Below are 17005 nucleotides of genomic sequence, written 5' to 3' on the forward strand. Positions count from 1 at the left end.
TCAAATTTCTCAACTCCTATTATAAGTATAAAAATTTATATATAATAATAATAATAATAAATATAAGGGTCGAATCCCCCGTTTACTCTTAAGTAAAAAATTTAAAAGAATAAATAGGGAAAAGCAATACTTGGAAGCAAAATCATATGTTGATGATGTCATTTAATCAAACAATATGCCTTGGGTGGGTCAACAACCAATTTTAGTAGGATCCATTAGTTCATAAATATGTTTAATCAAAGAAGTCATTAACAACTTCACCTTTAGTGCCTCAGTTTTGGGATCAAACTCCTCCAGTAAAACCTTAATTTTTCTCCATGAAGAAAGCCTTCAATGGTGACTGGTGAGTGAAGATGGTCAAACACAAAACTCACATTGAAGCAAGTCGTTCTTCCACTCCTGCCAATGACTCAAGTCGATTTCCTCACAATAAACACCCAACAGGACAATTGCAACACTATTTCAAGACAACATACGATACGAGCACATAGCCAAAGTACTACAATACAAGTCATGACTCATAGAGAAAATTCTTAGGTGCTCTCGAAATACGAAAAAATTGTGTTCTCTCCTCTCATATTCATAATAAATCCCATCATGAATTTAATAAATGGACGTCATTATAAATGTGAGAAAAAGGGGCACCATTTTTTGTGCTCTAGAAGTACCTAATAATTACTCATAAGTTCTACCCACAATTGTGAGCTTCCTTAACCAATGTCAAAGTCCGCAACTCCTCCTGGGTTTTACGATCCCTAATATTTCTAAGTGTCCGTTTAGGAACAGCTTATCTAACTTTTTGTTGAAAGTTTTTTTGCTAAAAGTGTGCTAAAATATACTTGTACCTTGAAAAAGTGGAAAAAGGTTAGACATGGAAAACAAGTCGGTCAGGTTGCAATTGTCCTTTAAAAAGTATCGTATTTGCTGACCAAAAACAAGCTATGTGCTCGTATCGTACATTTTGTTTGCAGTGACACAAAAAGGGAGGTCTTGCATTCTATGGAATCCCACATCGCCTAGGGAAGCACATGTGAATGTGTTTATAAGGAATGACCTCCCTTCAATGTGTAGAGGCCTTTTCCCCAACGCTACCTGGAGAAGAACAAAACCGTGAGGGGTATGGGTTCCAAAGCGGACAATATCTACATAGTTGAGGCGAGGTCATTACAGATGGTATCAGAGCCATGCCCTAGCCGAAAATGTGGGTCCCACATGCGAGGACGCGTGTGCTCGTAAGGGGGTGGATTGTAGTGACCTAAAAAAGGGGGCTTTGCATTCCATGGAATCCTACATCGCCTAGGGAAGCACATGGAAATGTGTTTATAAGGAATGACCTCCCTTCAATATGTAGAGGCCTTTTCCCCAGTACAACCTGGGGAAGAACAAAACTGTGAGGGGTATAGGTCTCAAAGCGGATAATATCTACACGGTTGGGATGGGATCGTTACAGATGGTATCAGAGCCATGCCCTAGCCGAAAATGTGGGTCCCACATGCGAGGACGCGTGTGCTCGTAACGGGGGTGGATTGTAGTGACCCTAAAAGGGGGGTCTTGCATTCCATGGAATCCTACATCGCCTAGGAAAGCACATGAAAATGTGTTTATAAGGAATGACCTCCCTTCAATGTGTAGAAGCCTTTTCCCTAGCGCAACCTGGGGAAGAACAAAACCGTGAGGGGTATGGGTTCCAAAGCGGACAATATCTACACAGTTGGGGCAGAGTTGTTACAGAATTTTAGTGACCCAAAAAGGGGGGTCTTGCATTCCATGGAACCCCACATCGCCAAGGGAAGCACATGAGAATGTGTTTATAAGGAATCACCTCCCTTCAATGTGTAGAGGCCTTTTCCCTAGCGCAACCTGGGGAAGAACAAAACCGTGAGGGGTATGGGTTCCAAAGCGGGCAATATCTACACAGTTGGGGCGGGGTCATTACAGATGGTATCAGAGGCATGCCCTAGCCGAAAGTGTGGGTCCCACACGTGAGGACGCGTGTGCTCGTAAGGGGGGTGGATTGTATTGACCTAAAAATGAGGGTCTCGCATTTCATGGAATCCCACATCACCTAGGGAAGCATATGAGAATGAGTTTATAAGGAATAACCTCCCTTCAATCTGTAGAGGCCTTTTCCCCAGCGCAACTTGGGAAAGAACAAAACCATGAGGAGTATGGGACCCAAAGCGGACAATATCTACACAGTTGGGACGGGGTTATTACAAATTGTATTGACCTAAAAATGAGTGTCTTACATTCCATGGAATCCCACATCGCCTAGGAAAGCATATGGGAATGTGTTTATAAGGAATAACCTCCTTTCAATGTGTAGAGACCTTTTCCCCAGCGCAACCTAGGGAAGAACAAAACCGTGAGGGGTATGGTCCTACAGCGGACAATATTTACACAGTTAGGACGAGGTCGTTACAAATGGTATCAGAACTGGCCCGATAACCCCGCGTAGGCTCGGAGACACTACCCCACAAAGTGGGCCCTAACGAAGACATTAGGGATTTAAGTGGGGGAGATTGTGATGCCCCAATTTGATTGATTGTGTGATGTGTGTGGGTATGTAATGAGTCCCACATCGGGTATTTACTGGGTCTAACTAGATTTTATTAACAATTACAAGGAGTCTCAATTGTGACTAGTCCTTTTAAGGTATAGTGCAGATGTGGCTAGCGCTTGTCCTTGGGTTGTTACATATCTGTAACGATCCCATTCTAATCGTGTAGATATTGTCTGCTTTGAGACCCATACCCCTCACGGTTTTGTTCTTCCCCAGGTTGCGCTGGGGAAAAGGCCTCTACACATTGAAGGGAGGTCATTTCTTATAAACACATTCCCATGTGCTTCCCTAGGCGATCTGGGATCCCATAAAATGTAAGACCCCCCCTTTTTGGGTCACTACAATCCACCCCCCTTACAAGCACACGCGTCCTTGCATGTGGGAACCATATTTCCGGTTAGAGCATAGCTCTGATACCATCTGTAAAGACCCCGCCCCAACTGTGTAGATATTGTCCGCTTTGAAACTCATACCCCTCACGGTTTTGTTCTTCCCCAAGTTGTGCTGGGGAAAATGCCTCTACACATTGAAGGGAGGTCATTCCTTATAAACACATTCCTATGTACTTTCCTAGGCGATGTGGGACTCCATGGAATGCAAGACCCCCCTTTTCGGTCACTACATTGTTAGTACTTTGTTTTGTAACAAAATGTATCGTACTTTGCAATTGTCCTTTAAAGAGTATCGTACTTTGGCTATGCATTTTACATACAACATTGTTGACCCATATTTTTCACATGATTTTTTTTTTTTTTAAGAAAACAAAATGTATTTGCCATTTAAAAAGTCATAAAACAAATTATTTTATGTAAAATGCATTACTTTGAATTCACTACTCATATTAAGAATGGGCTCAGTTAAACAAATTAATACATGTTCAATAATTTTAAAATTATACAAATTTCAACATTACTAACCAAAACAAAATAGCACAAAGGATAAATAAAATAAATACACAAATTTCATTTCTACACAATATCAACATCCCAAAACATAAAATAAAATTACAAATTCCATAATTGATAACTGATTTGATAAAGAATAAAAACATATAAGAAAGTTACAATCTTGAAAACTAATTTTATAATCTCTTATCAATTGTGGTTGGCACTCTATTTCAATTTGAGAATATACATTAAAGTTTGATTTTTTTTCCTTATTTATACATAGTTTATTTTATGAATATCATGTCTTTGTTAAGCAACACACTCTAGGAAATATTATAATTTATTTTAAAAAACCGTTTATTTTGAACATGAATTGTTAAAAAAATAGGCCTAAGCATTCATAATTTATGCTAATTTCATTAATACTTTGGCTTCACTCTTTCACACTTATGAATATTTAGCATACATGTCTATATGTTTTTAACTCTACTACAACCATATAATCTTGACATGTACTTTGTTATTTGATATCTAAAAATCTTTACTCATTACAAAATGCCTCAACCATTTATCTTTCAATTCATTCGTATACAATTATGTAAAGGTCTCAGTTGTTTCCTTAAAACTCACAAAAAACAATTAAACCAACATTGTCTTTTTTTTTTTTACCAAAATTTAAAATAAATAAAAAAAATTCTGGTCATGTATTGGCTTGAGTTGACCCTCAAAAAACAGGTTGAGTCACGGGTCAACCCATTTTTGGTTTCGTGTAAAAACAAATCAGGTTCAGGTCGGGTATTTTCGGGTCGAGTCAGCAAATTCTAACTCTTTTTGCCATATCTAAAAAAAGTGGAAAAAAAAAAAAAAGATTTTAAGAGGTTATACATAAAAATAGGCTTTATGGCCCATAACTTCTCTACACAAAATGGGGTGCTTGGGTACCCAAAAGCCTGAGACATTTACAAGCAAAACAAAATTGATGTGCTACCTCGCTCGACACTCGCACATCTCATGTGCTGGGGAGTTAAATATTAGTGATGCTTTTTGAAAAAATAATAATAATTATATAATAATAATAGGTCTATTAAAATATTTATTTCAAATGAATAGACAAAACATGAACACATAAGGGCATAAGGCTAACCGGCCAAATACCACTTTTTTTGAAAATATTTTGTAATCTGAAAATATTTAGCAATCTATCACTTTTTTGAAACTTGATTTTGTGAAAATTAAGTTTTTCATGGAATTTGAGTACTATGAAAAAATTTTGAAATTTTTTCATGTAATTCGAGTTCATGGAACTTGATTTTCACAAAATCAAGTTTCAAAATAGTAGTAAATTGCTAAATATTTCACAAACACTAGTAAATTCATATATATTTTTTCAAACAGTAGTATATGATTATTTTGGCAAGGCAAACCATGCGTACTTTTCCTAAAGAAAAAATTGGGATTTGTGAATTGGAGGGTGAAAAAGGATCTTTTTGGGTTTAATGGGAAACTTTGGAAATAGGCATGGGGTGTCTGCAACAACTTCAAATCCTCCACAAATTCTAACCTCATTACCATTTAATGTTGATTTTTACAATCCCACAAATTTTGCGGGTCTTGAGGATTGCATTTCCTTTTAAAGAAACAAACCCAGGTGGGATTAAGTCAACCTAATCAGCATAAACCAAATCAAACCAAACCAGCATGCTTTTTTATGAAATCTCATTGCTTTAGGCTGATGTTTTTGCTATATACACTGACCAAATCAGGTTCCCCCTTCAACTAGAGGATCTTCCTGATGCCTCTAAATTGTTATGAAGACCTAAAAAGCTCCAGCCTCTAGAGTTCATCTCACATCTCACAAAAAAGTCTCAGTCCTCATTAATTTATGTTCTGTAGTACCGGTGTCACACATCATTAAATGCTAGAATTAGTTTTCTTCGTCTTTGGAAGCACAAACAAAGAGTTTTTTTTTTTTTTCTCCCCTCATAATTGCTCCAAATATATATCCACTTTTGTGATTGGAAAACAAATTGGTTGGAAATTTCCTCCTTTTTTTTTTTCCTCTTTTGTGGGTTTGTTGATTCAAGCACAATTACAAAGCGCACTGCTAACCATTTTCACTTTCCGTGTTGATGCGAGTGGCTTCCCCAACTTGAACATGGGTCCGAAAGGCAAGCAATATAAGTTTGATGATGCATGGCAAAGCAATGGAAAGACCCCAACATGATTCCTACAACTTACTAATTGTAAGAGAGTGTGTAATTTTGCCTTTTCCTACCTGATTGTGATTTGCTTACTAAAACCTAGGTGTGAGTCAGTCTACTGTATACTTTCTTTATTTCTGTTCTATTCACAATTTTTTTTACCAAACAACCATCAAACACATTCAAAATCCGATCTTTTTTTTATTACTTAAACTTACATTAAGCATCAAACCCTATTCAAGGACCCCTCAAGATCTCTTTAAAAGAATATATATATATATATATATATATATTAGAACTGAATTCTTAAAGACCCTACGTACATCAATTCATTTGATTTTGACCTAAAGTTTAGAAATGTTTTTATAAAAAGCCAGACACTTCATAATTCACAAATCACTGTTCCTATCAGCTTAAAAAAAAAAAAAAAAAAAAAAAAAACCCAAAACCCATCTCATATCCATTTTAATATTCTGAAACCAGTCTATTTGGGTATATTTGGATTGGGAACCCTCCAAACCAAATCTATTACCATCCCTAAAGTAAGAGAATAAACAGGTCATGACAGTTTGAACCGCAACATACACAATGTCGTGGATTTGGCTGTTGGATGTCTGCAATAAAACACTTTTTATCACGTAATATAAAAATTTGAAAAAAGATCCCTGATGATGATACTTTTTTATTAGACAGATAGACTTTGCATGAAAAAAAGAGATGATTTCAATAAAATTAATGAAGCAAAATGACCATTACTTGGTCCCCCAGATACGCAATTATTTTAGTAGCAATAACAAGTCGTTCTTCATTGACATGTGTGAAAATATTAATTGAAGCAGCCAAGCTGCTAACTGTTAGCGCGGATCAACTCTGTACAAATGTTCAACTAGGTATTAGTTAATGTACATATATCAATTCTGTCCAACTAACTGTGAGATGCTGTTACCTACAAGGCTGTTTATTAGGCAAGTCTCAAGACTCTCAACACTTAGTTACAAGACCATGTATGACTAATCACCAGTTAAAGCCCGTGGTCTATGCTCAATAGTAAACAGGGACATTCCAGTCTGTGAAATTGCTCTGACAAATGCCATATTCGCTGTTACAGTTGGAGCATGCCAGTAATCACCAGTGCCAAAAACAACCTTGTTCTTCAATGCCAACTTTCTGGTAGTTGGGAGGCCCATCACACGTTGGGAAGGACTATCAGCCACAACCCTGTTCAAATCCTCAAGCTTATCAGCACACAATGTCATGAAAATTATTTAATTGGTATGAACTGTAGAGTTAATGAAGGAGGTGCAAAAAATTACAAAATGTATTATTTAATTTCCATATAAATAAATAAATATTGGTAAGTTATGCACGCATCCAATAGGTTTTGAATCAATAACCTCACCCTCCTCCTACACTTGTGAGTTGTGAAAGGAGAATTTCCATTTGAGAGGGCTCGTTGGTTATATAACTACAATTTGCAGTGCAAATATCAGAAAGCAGACATACAAGTATGAGTGGAACTAAATTTGATTTGATAGGGTTTGTCCTAGTTATATCCAATCAACCTAGATTTGTTCTCATTTACATACGGTTATGACCTAAGAGTTGGATATATTATTTGAATTTAGTTTAGTGATAGAATAAATCTTCCTAGATAGATTAGTATTGTTATTTATTTGTATTCAATTTAATTCTTATGTTTTAGGATAGGATTAGTTCCTTTGTTTTAGGATTTGTTGACAAGGTTATCTCATCCTTAGCTATTTATGTACGTTAAATGCATTAATGAGAATTAAGTAGAAAATTAACCAAAAATGTCTATTTTCTCTCTCAACTTCAGGAGATTGGTCATCATGAATTGACTACTCTATCTTTTATTTCTCAATTCACAACATTTGGTATCAGAGCATTTTGATCCACATCTCCATTAGAGAAAGGCAAAAAAAAAAAAAATCTGTCAAGCCCCAAACAACCCGTTCCATCAAGAGTCCCAACTTTCAACCAGTCAACCAGTAAGCATACCACCTCCAACTTGCTTTTTATTAGCCCCTGCCTTAAACCCCAAATAGTTCCGGACCCAACCAAAAAGAAAACCCACACACTAGTCCCCACAACCCACACCCAAAATATATATATATATATATATTTTTTTTTTTTGAAAATTCAGTTTTTGCATCAAGCTCAAAGTAAATCATGTCTAGCTCATATCAAAGCTTCAATCCTGAAGAACAACAAACAATGTTAGAGTATGTCAACCAAATGTTACAGATTGTCAAGGACATATCCAAAAGCATAGCAAGGATGCAAGATTCGTGGGATCAAATGATAGAGGTCTTAGATAAACAATCCATTGTAATTTTGGAATTAAAAGAACAATCAATAGTTCAAGGATCCCATGAAATTTCGGAGAATCAAAGTGATGTAATCGAACATCACCAATAATTCTAGAGAGTACTATGTTGGAGGATGCACCTGCTATACAAATCGCCTTTGAAGATCAAAGGATTAATGCAATGGAAAAGATAGATCAAAGGGATCTTGTGATTTTAAATAAGCCTAATCTAATTTCACACATTGAATTTGACATTCCCGATCAATTCAAAGATTTGAAAATCAAAGCTATTCTATTCACAAAATGGTTAAAGAATTGGCACAGGTATCCATAGTCCAAATTCTTATCCTTCAACTCTTTAGAATTTGAGGTCGGGTTCTCTCCGGTTGGAAAGAAGGATATGGTGTGAGCAAGTATCAATTTCCATGTTTCGAAATCTTGAGGACAAGATTCATCTTGTAGGGGAAGGGAATGTTATGATCTGTTAAATTACTGATTGTCCCAAAAGTTTAAGCTCTTAAGAAATTGTGAATTCAATCACTTAACCATAAGTTTAACACTCCCCCTCACTTGTGAGCCTAAACTTCCCCTTAATAAGTGGGGGCCCAACAAGTGGGAATTTAACATTTTAAATAGGGGGTAGACTAAAGCCAAAGATGAAACTCAAGATCTCTGATACTATGTTAAATTACCGATTGTCCCAAAAGCTTAAGTTGTTAAAAAATTGTGAAGTTAATCACTTAACCATAAGTCTAACATGACCCAAGTGTTGGATAAATTATTTGAATTTAGTTTAGTGATAGAATAAATCTTCCTAAATAGATTAGTATTGTTATTTATTTGTATTCAATTTAATTCTTATTTTTAAGATAGGATTAGTTCCTTTGTTTTAGGATTTGTTGATGAGGTTATCTCATCCTTGACTATTTATGTATGTTAAATGCATTAATGAGAATTCAATAGAAAATTAACTAAAAAAGTATATTTCCTCTATCAAGTTCAAGAGACTGGTCATCTCGAATTGACTACACTATCTTTTATTTCTCAAAAACAAACCCATTGACTATCAGACCCAAAGAAAACTCTCTCGAGTTTGATTTTGGAGTATGTCATTGCTTTATGTATTTTTTACCATTGACAACGTAGTATGAAAAGAAGAAAGGCCTTACCGAAATCTGGTTGCTTCATGAAAACAATAAATTGAATTCAGAAATCAACATTCCAACTGCAAAAAATGTTGTAAGATACCAAGTCCAAGCCTAATAAACATCCGACACTATTCATCCCCCCCTCCCCCCCAAAAATTGGAAGGAATGAGAGGGAATGGAATTAAATTTAATGATTTTTGTACTAAAACTCCTAAAATACCCCTATATATTCAACATTTTATTTTAAAATAGGGGTCTAATAGTAATATTGTCATAAAATGATTTCATTCCATTCCCTCCATATTGCTCCCAAACAAGATTACTTACATTTCATTCATTTTCATTCCTTTATTTTAAAACATCCAATCAAGGTTACTTGATTCTGTTCCATTCTTTTCCATTCATTTCCCTTATTTAAATACATTCTATTCCATTCCATTCTTTTCCATTCCCTTATGATGATTCCATTCTATTCCCTTATGAACTCCCAAGCAGAGCCTAAAGGGAAGTATTATGGGCATACGATTTCTTACTATAAGATTCCTTTATTTTAAAACATCCAATCAAGGTTACTTGATTTCATTCCATTCTTTTCCATTCCCTTATGATAATTCCATTCAATTCCCCTATGAACTCCTAAGCAAAGCCTAAAGGGAAGTATTATGGGCATACGCTTTCTTACTATAAGATATGGGATGCGAAACAACGAGCTATTGCAAAGATATTCGAGAATTGGGAAGAGCCTTACCAAAGGTTGAGAAAGTTATTTTTGGCATACTTTGATCAAAAAATTGGCACTCGGTACTGGTGGCACACCATACCCAGGGACAAGTTCGGTGATACAATATTGCGCTATGTATTTTAAGCTTTCGCTCCATGCATTGAAGGATTCGACATTGTAAACCAGTGATCAGATTGATGGGACCCATTTGTATGATAAATATCGAGGGGTGTTATTGATTGCAATGGCCACCGATGCCAATAACAAGGTTTTGCCTCTCGCCTTTGTCATTGTAGACAAAGAGTCAGGGCCTAGTTAGGGGTGGTTTTTAGAATGTCTCAGGAATTCACTGGGGGATGTGATAGCAAATAAGGACATCTGTGTAATTTCTGACCAACATAAGGGTATTCAAAACGCAATTGCAAACTGGCCTAGAGATGATGATGGATGACTACAAGTAGTTCACAGATATTGCCTTCGACATGTTGCTAGCAACTTCAACATGCATTTTCAAGATGCCACTTTAAAGTCATTGACCTTGAAGCAGGGTATGCTACTCAGGAAGCTAAATTTGAGTTATACATGCAACCTATCAAGGAAGCCGAGATCAAGGCACTTAGGAAGAAACGGAGAACCAAGCAGTAGGAAAGTGAACCCGGCTCATCCATCATGCCATACACATATCTAATGAAAGAGGATCTAGACATGTGGACCCAGCTACATGATGGTGGATACCGTTATGGGGCTATGACAACCAATGTCTTAGAGTGCTTCAATGGAGTACTCAAAAGTGCTCGTGGCCTACTCATTGCTACAATGGTTGAATTCACTTGGAGCAAACTTGTTGCGTATTTTCATGATCAACACAAAGAAATTACTCATGATCTCTCAAAAGGTAAGGTATGGAGTAAATATGCCTTAAAAATCTATAGATAAAACCTACAAAAATCTCATACACACCAAATAAATGCATTTAATAATTTGAATGGTATATCAAGTAATTACTGCATATAACATCCATAGCTTTGGAGGGGGACACCATAGTTATGAAGTAAACCTAATGGCCAGAACATGTCGTTGTGGAAAGTGGCAAAATCGAAAAATCCCTTGTTCACATGCAATTAAAGCTCTTTAACATTTGGGGCAAGATGCGACTACATATATTGACCCATGTTATAGTTTAGAGAACGTCATTCGCACCTACTCACATGCATTTGTGGTGCCAATGTTAGAGTCATTGTGGAGGGATGTGGACAGTCCAAAGTGGGTGCCTGACCCAAACATGTTGCGGGCCAAAGGTCGACATGTGGCATCTAGGATACAGAATGAGATGGATGGAGTCCGGCGAGAACCGGGAAGCCGGAGGCTAGATTCTGACTTGTGGGAGATTCAACAAAAGCAGAGCTGTGGACTATGTTATCAACATGGACATAACCGTAGAAAATGTCTGCTTTCCCGTGGGGCTTTTACAAACAGTAATGATCCAAACTAGGTAAGTGATGCTTTTATATAAAATTCCATGATTGTATCAATTAGCCAAGTTGCGTAGATTAGTACGTATGTTTTGGCTTTTGGTATCTAACGACAATATTTGAATTTTTGTCAGGCATGCAGACACTCGATTTTGGAATGACATTGTAGATGTAAATTGGGGTTCTCTTTATTGTGTATTTGAACTTACTACTGGCTTGTATCGGCACAATTATTATTTTGTTTATCACTAAATGAACTTGTAATCAAAGTATTCTATATCCAAAGTACCTGTTTCTAGATTGTGATATTATGAATGTTTAATTTTGGTCTTTCAATTAGTTGTTAATTATTTCCATTCTTTTCCCCCTCTAAAACATGATATAACATCATTCAGTTATCCTCATTCTAAGAAAATCTCATCTTGCAAATAATGCTAGTCATATTGTAGAATAAGAATGCAATCATTACTCTAATGCATAATTGCAATCCATATACAAGTAATGGAGGGAGTGGTTATGTAGAGATCTGCTAGCTTGCTTCTAAAATTGTTGGTGATGATCTAAATATTGCTTAGAGTACTAATTTGATGTGAATAACATTAGAAGTTGGTGTGTGACTACACGATTACTAAAACATGCATAATTTAATGAGACTTCATTTGCGAACTTAGCGTCGATTTAGCAAACCGTGTCATTCACTTCCATTCCCAACACATGCTAAGATAAGTCTTAAAAAATAAAGTGAACAATTTTAGTCCATTTGATGATATGGTCAATCTAAGAACAGACACATCATTACTCTTTAGAGACTAAAATAAGGACCAACAATGTTTTTTCAAAAGTTACCATCACAACAAAAATTCAGAACAATTTTATGACACTCTTAAGGTTTGCCTACAACCTCAAGGTGCTTCTCAATCTAGGCAATTGCACTCGTAACTACTTTCACACACTGCGTCATTGCAACAAACTCCTTTGGCTGATTGATTGCTTAATGCTTGTGTGCCAACTTCTTAGGCAGTAAGGCATTATTCAGTAGTGGTGGATTGCAGTCATTGCTGCTCTAATACCAATTGATAGAATTTGGTTCATAAAGCATTGGTGGAAAATTGGTGTGACAAATGGTCTGATTTTAGGTTGACCAGCCTCTTGAAAAGAGACGAAGATAAATATTTGATAGAAATTATTCTACTAGTTCTATTAATTGAAAGTCCTTCCTACGTTGCCAATTGGCTCAATCTTACTACTATTAAAATTGTTACACACATTATTTTACACATTCGTACACACCAAAAAAAAAAAAAGCACTAAACGAGGCATCAACACCAAACGAGGCATCAGTCTCTGCTTTCAATCTTATAGGAGATTTGATGCTTGAAAATAAGCGCACCCTCGCACCCTCACGCGCGTGCTCAGAGGGGCTTCTATTTTTTTGGGAAAAAAATTAATAATTAGCATCATTATAATTTGGGATTACTACATTTCCAATCACAACAATACCTTCCGTAATTATCAACAATTTTTGGCAATTTTGTTTATGTAGTAATCAACGTTTTATTGATTGGAAGATAATGCTACAATTTAGTATTAACCTTTAGGGGGAGAAAAAAAAGATCGGCTGAATAAATCTTATAAATTTACATATGTTGAAAATGCATAATGAAATTGTAACTATAAAACTACTTACAAAATTCATGTGAAAAAATTTACAAAAGCTATTATGAAGAAGATGATGGATCAATGTAGAAAATTGAAATATTTACATCAGGTAAAACTATAAAATAATTCACAACATCTTAAACATGGAATATGTCTACTTATTTACTCAACTAAATGATGATACAAATGTGAAATGCTACAAATTTGAATGGTGATTTAGATTGAAAGATTCCATTCTTAAGCCATCTTTTGGAACTAAATTCATCTGCATCTTCTCTCCAAATATAAGGCATCTTGCCCATGGCATAAGCTAAGTAGCATACGCCATCCCCTTTCTTCACTTTTTACTTGTCGGGAAGAATGTCATCCATGTTTGCACATCTCCCATCCTTGAAGTACACCGAAGGGATCACATTAAAATCTATCAAAAATATTATCATCACGGGCTTAGCAAATTAGAACCTATTAAAGAAAAATCCAAATTTGGTAAGGATGGGGTGTAAAACTCATGTTTTACACCTATCCAATAAGAGATTACCACATTAGCTTTTTAATTAAAATAATACATCCTACCACATTTAATAACTTCTCAATAAACTTCTAATTTGGTTGGATTTTCATATAAGTATTAGTTTTTTTTTTTTTTTAATATAGAATATATAGTATTAGAATTGATTGAGTATAATTGCGCTTATTTTTTAATATTTGATAAGATGATGTGGTATATTGAAATTAGAGGGCCACATCCTTATAGAATTTAAACTCATTAAATAAATCCCTAATTATTTATTAATAAATGAATAATACTAAAGATACGATTGTTCACAATCTGTTTCACATCTATTCATGTGATAACCTCACTTCCACATAATTCTATTCTTGACGCTACTTTTATTAGCATTAAAGCAAGTTGTAGCACATGGTAAGATTAGTGTCAAAATTGAAAATGAATAAAGTTTCCAGGTTAGGTACGAAGGGAATTGCAGGGTATAGCCTCAAAGTCTCAGTCAATGCCGCATGAAGATAATGCATTTGATCTAGTGTTGCATCAGTTACATTAGCCATGAAATCATCAAGGTTAGCTCCATTGTCTTAACTACCAGAGGGTTCTTGCAGAGCATATAGAGGAACCATGAGAGAGTGCTTGCACTTGTATCTTTGCCTGCGATCATAAAATTCAAAATTATGTCCCTTAAACATTAATCATTCATTTTTTCTGGATTCCTTTCACTCTCGACCAGAAACCTTGAAAGTATATCCTCCTTGTCACTCTGGAAATCATTAAATAAAATCATCAAGATTCAACTAAACCAATAGTCCAGATTATCAAAGCAAGTGGTACATCTGATTGTACCAAAGTCCTTTAAAAGATAGATAGCATTGGAAGTTACAAATAATCAAATACATCTTGAGTTTCCCCAAATAGGCATTGTTAGTTTGTTACAAATTTGAAACTCACGCAATCTTGTTTCACTTCTAGCAATTCCCTCTTGGTCCTAATTACTCCATGCACAAAATCATCAAGGATTTTGATTTTCTTCTTAAGGGCAGCTTCGGAGCCAATGTTAAGAAACCTTTTCAACTTCCAGAATGGATCGACATAGCGCCAATAGACCAAGGCATTTGAATCATCAAATGCCTTCAAGAATGCAGTTCCCTCCTTGCTTGACCCCTCCAAGCAATTCAATTCTACCCCAAACCCAACTTTGAAAATTGAATCCAAAGTGCATCTCATTAGTATGTCCTTCAAATTTAAAAGGAAAAATATCTCACTATGTAATTCTTTTACTCTTCTATAGTAAAATCAAGTGATGTCAGCACACACTATGGGCTTGCTTCCTGTCTTGCTCATTTACCTTTGCAAGTAAATTTCATAATTAGTAAAATTCAGAACTCTTTCTTCTCAAAACCATTAAGCATGCATTTAGGTAATTTGAACAACAATTGCTAACACAAACTGCTTTATATGAATTTGCTTTAAATAAGACGTATGTGATGTAATAGACTTAATTTAACATCCTAAAATTAATAATTTCAAATTCACATATTAATAAAATTAAATTCATTCATAAATTTCTTCAATAAAAAAATTTATCATTTCTATATTTAGACCTTCATCTAAATCAACCGATTTCTTTTCTACTATCATATCAAACTCCAGTTGCATCACAAATTTGGCTCTTCCCTAGCACATAGTAATATTAACTAAAATAACATGTTCATAATTTATTCAAAAAAAAAAAAAAAAAAACACTTAAAATTGAGAGATGGGTTGAAGTTGGACTGAAATATTATTTTTTAGGAATAGAACCTAGGACGCAAGACATGCTTTAAAGGTTAGTTACTTGCATATCAAAAGCTTGACCATCATCTAATAACTTGTGAACAACTCTAACCAGCTTAGTAGCGTCTCTTCTAAACACTGCATAGCTATAATCTCTAAGCACTCTTGTGGACAACTCAAAAGCTCGCAAGCTTCCTCTGCTGCCGCCACTTGTCACCCCAGTGGCACATTTTATTGAACGAATTGTGGTTTCATCAATCACAATAGCATGCAGTAATCTAAAGAAACAATAACAACGTGAAAGTGAAAAGAAATTATAGAAATAGCTCACGCCCAATCTCTCTATCCTATCTATCACGCCCTTGCATCTCTCTTCTGCCAATTCCACTTCTTCTTCTATACCTTTCTGCTTCATTGTCATCTCTCTCTCTCTCTCTCTCTCTCACTCTAATTCTATTCTACAATTGTAATTTATACCAATCCAAAAAAATAATTACAAAGGCATGTTTGGTAAACTATAATAGACATTATAATGTAATAGTTATTTACGTAATTTAACTATTTTTTAGTTTAGTTATGTTTTTATTACAAGGAATACTTCTTTCTTATGAATAGCTATTCTTTGATTTTGTTTCGCTAGAAAGCCTTTTGTGAAGATGGTTTTCCACATTTTCCAATGTTTGGTAGCACAAAAAAAATGGGTCAACGGAAAACAATCTTTAGGGCACGTTTGGTACATTGTAATGATTATTACATGGGAATAGGAATAAGTATTACAATGAATACATTAAGTTGGAATGTAATAAGTATTACTATTCATTAGTTTGATGACCATTTAGGAATAGAATTCTGAATATGCATCCACAATTTAGTAGAGTATAAAAAGAATTTGTAATTAAATCATTTTTAAGTCAAATTTTCTAAAATATACTTATTTTAGGGTGTTCAGAATAGAGCTAATAATTAACAACAAGGAAAATTTATTTTCTTTACTTTTGAAGATGTGGCAACTAATAGCTTTTTAGGAAATTTTTTGTAAAAAATTATTACATAAGGTGAAGGAATAGATATTCAGTACTTTTAATAAGGAATAGTTATTCCTCATTTTGAAGAATAGCTATTCATAAGGAATAACTATTCATTGTAATAAAAACATAACCAAACAGTCGAATAGTTATGTCCTAGGAGTATCTGTTACATTACAGTGTTTATTACAATCTACCAAACGTGCCCTTAGTCAACAGAAAACCCTAATAAAAATAAGGCTTATTTTTTATAGGTTGTTTTCCCAAAAAAAAAATTGGTAAACAATCTCTGTCTCACTCATTGCATCTCCTATAAATATTATATTCTTATGTAGCCATGGGAAACATAATTTTTTGGCGTCTTCTCTCTCTCATGGTAAGCTCTCTCACTTTTTCTCTCTTCTATTTGCTTTTTCTCTAATCATATATTCTTTGCTTTGAATTTCAAGCTTGATTTTTTTTTTCTCTCTAATAAATTTTCGGTTTGATGAATTCCAGGAAAAAATTACTTTTTTTAAAAAATTAAAAATAAATACTTTATTGATGCAAAGGAAAACATATACAGAGTAAGACATGCCAACACTATGCATGTTACGGTGCCAAACCAACCACAGAAACTTCAAAAAAATTATAAAAAGAGTAATAACTTTCTAGAACACAAAAATATGCTTATCCTTTAAACGTAGACGAAACTCGCTGATATGCCGCCAGAACTG

The 17005-nt window shown here is 34.9% G+C and overlaps 1 pseudogene; it reads right to left on the reverse strand.

Moving 5' to 3' along the window:
• Nucleotides 1-3920: 3920 nt before the first annotated feature.
• Nucleotides 3921-15494, reverse strand: LOC111994536 (cytochrome P450 704C1-like; annotated as a pseudogene).
• Nucleotides 15495-17005: the final 1511 nt, after the last annotated feature.

The sequence above is a fragment of the Quercus suber genome, unplaced genomic scaffold (genome assembly GCF_002906115.3).
Source record: "Quercus suber isolate HL8 unplaced genomic scaffold, Cork oak 2.0 scaffold_5, whole genome shotgun sequence".
In the NCBI taxonomy this organism is placed as follows: domain Eukaryota; kingdom Viridiplantae; phylum Streptophyta; class Magnoliopsida; order Fagales; family Fagaceae; genus Quercus; species Quercus suber.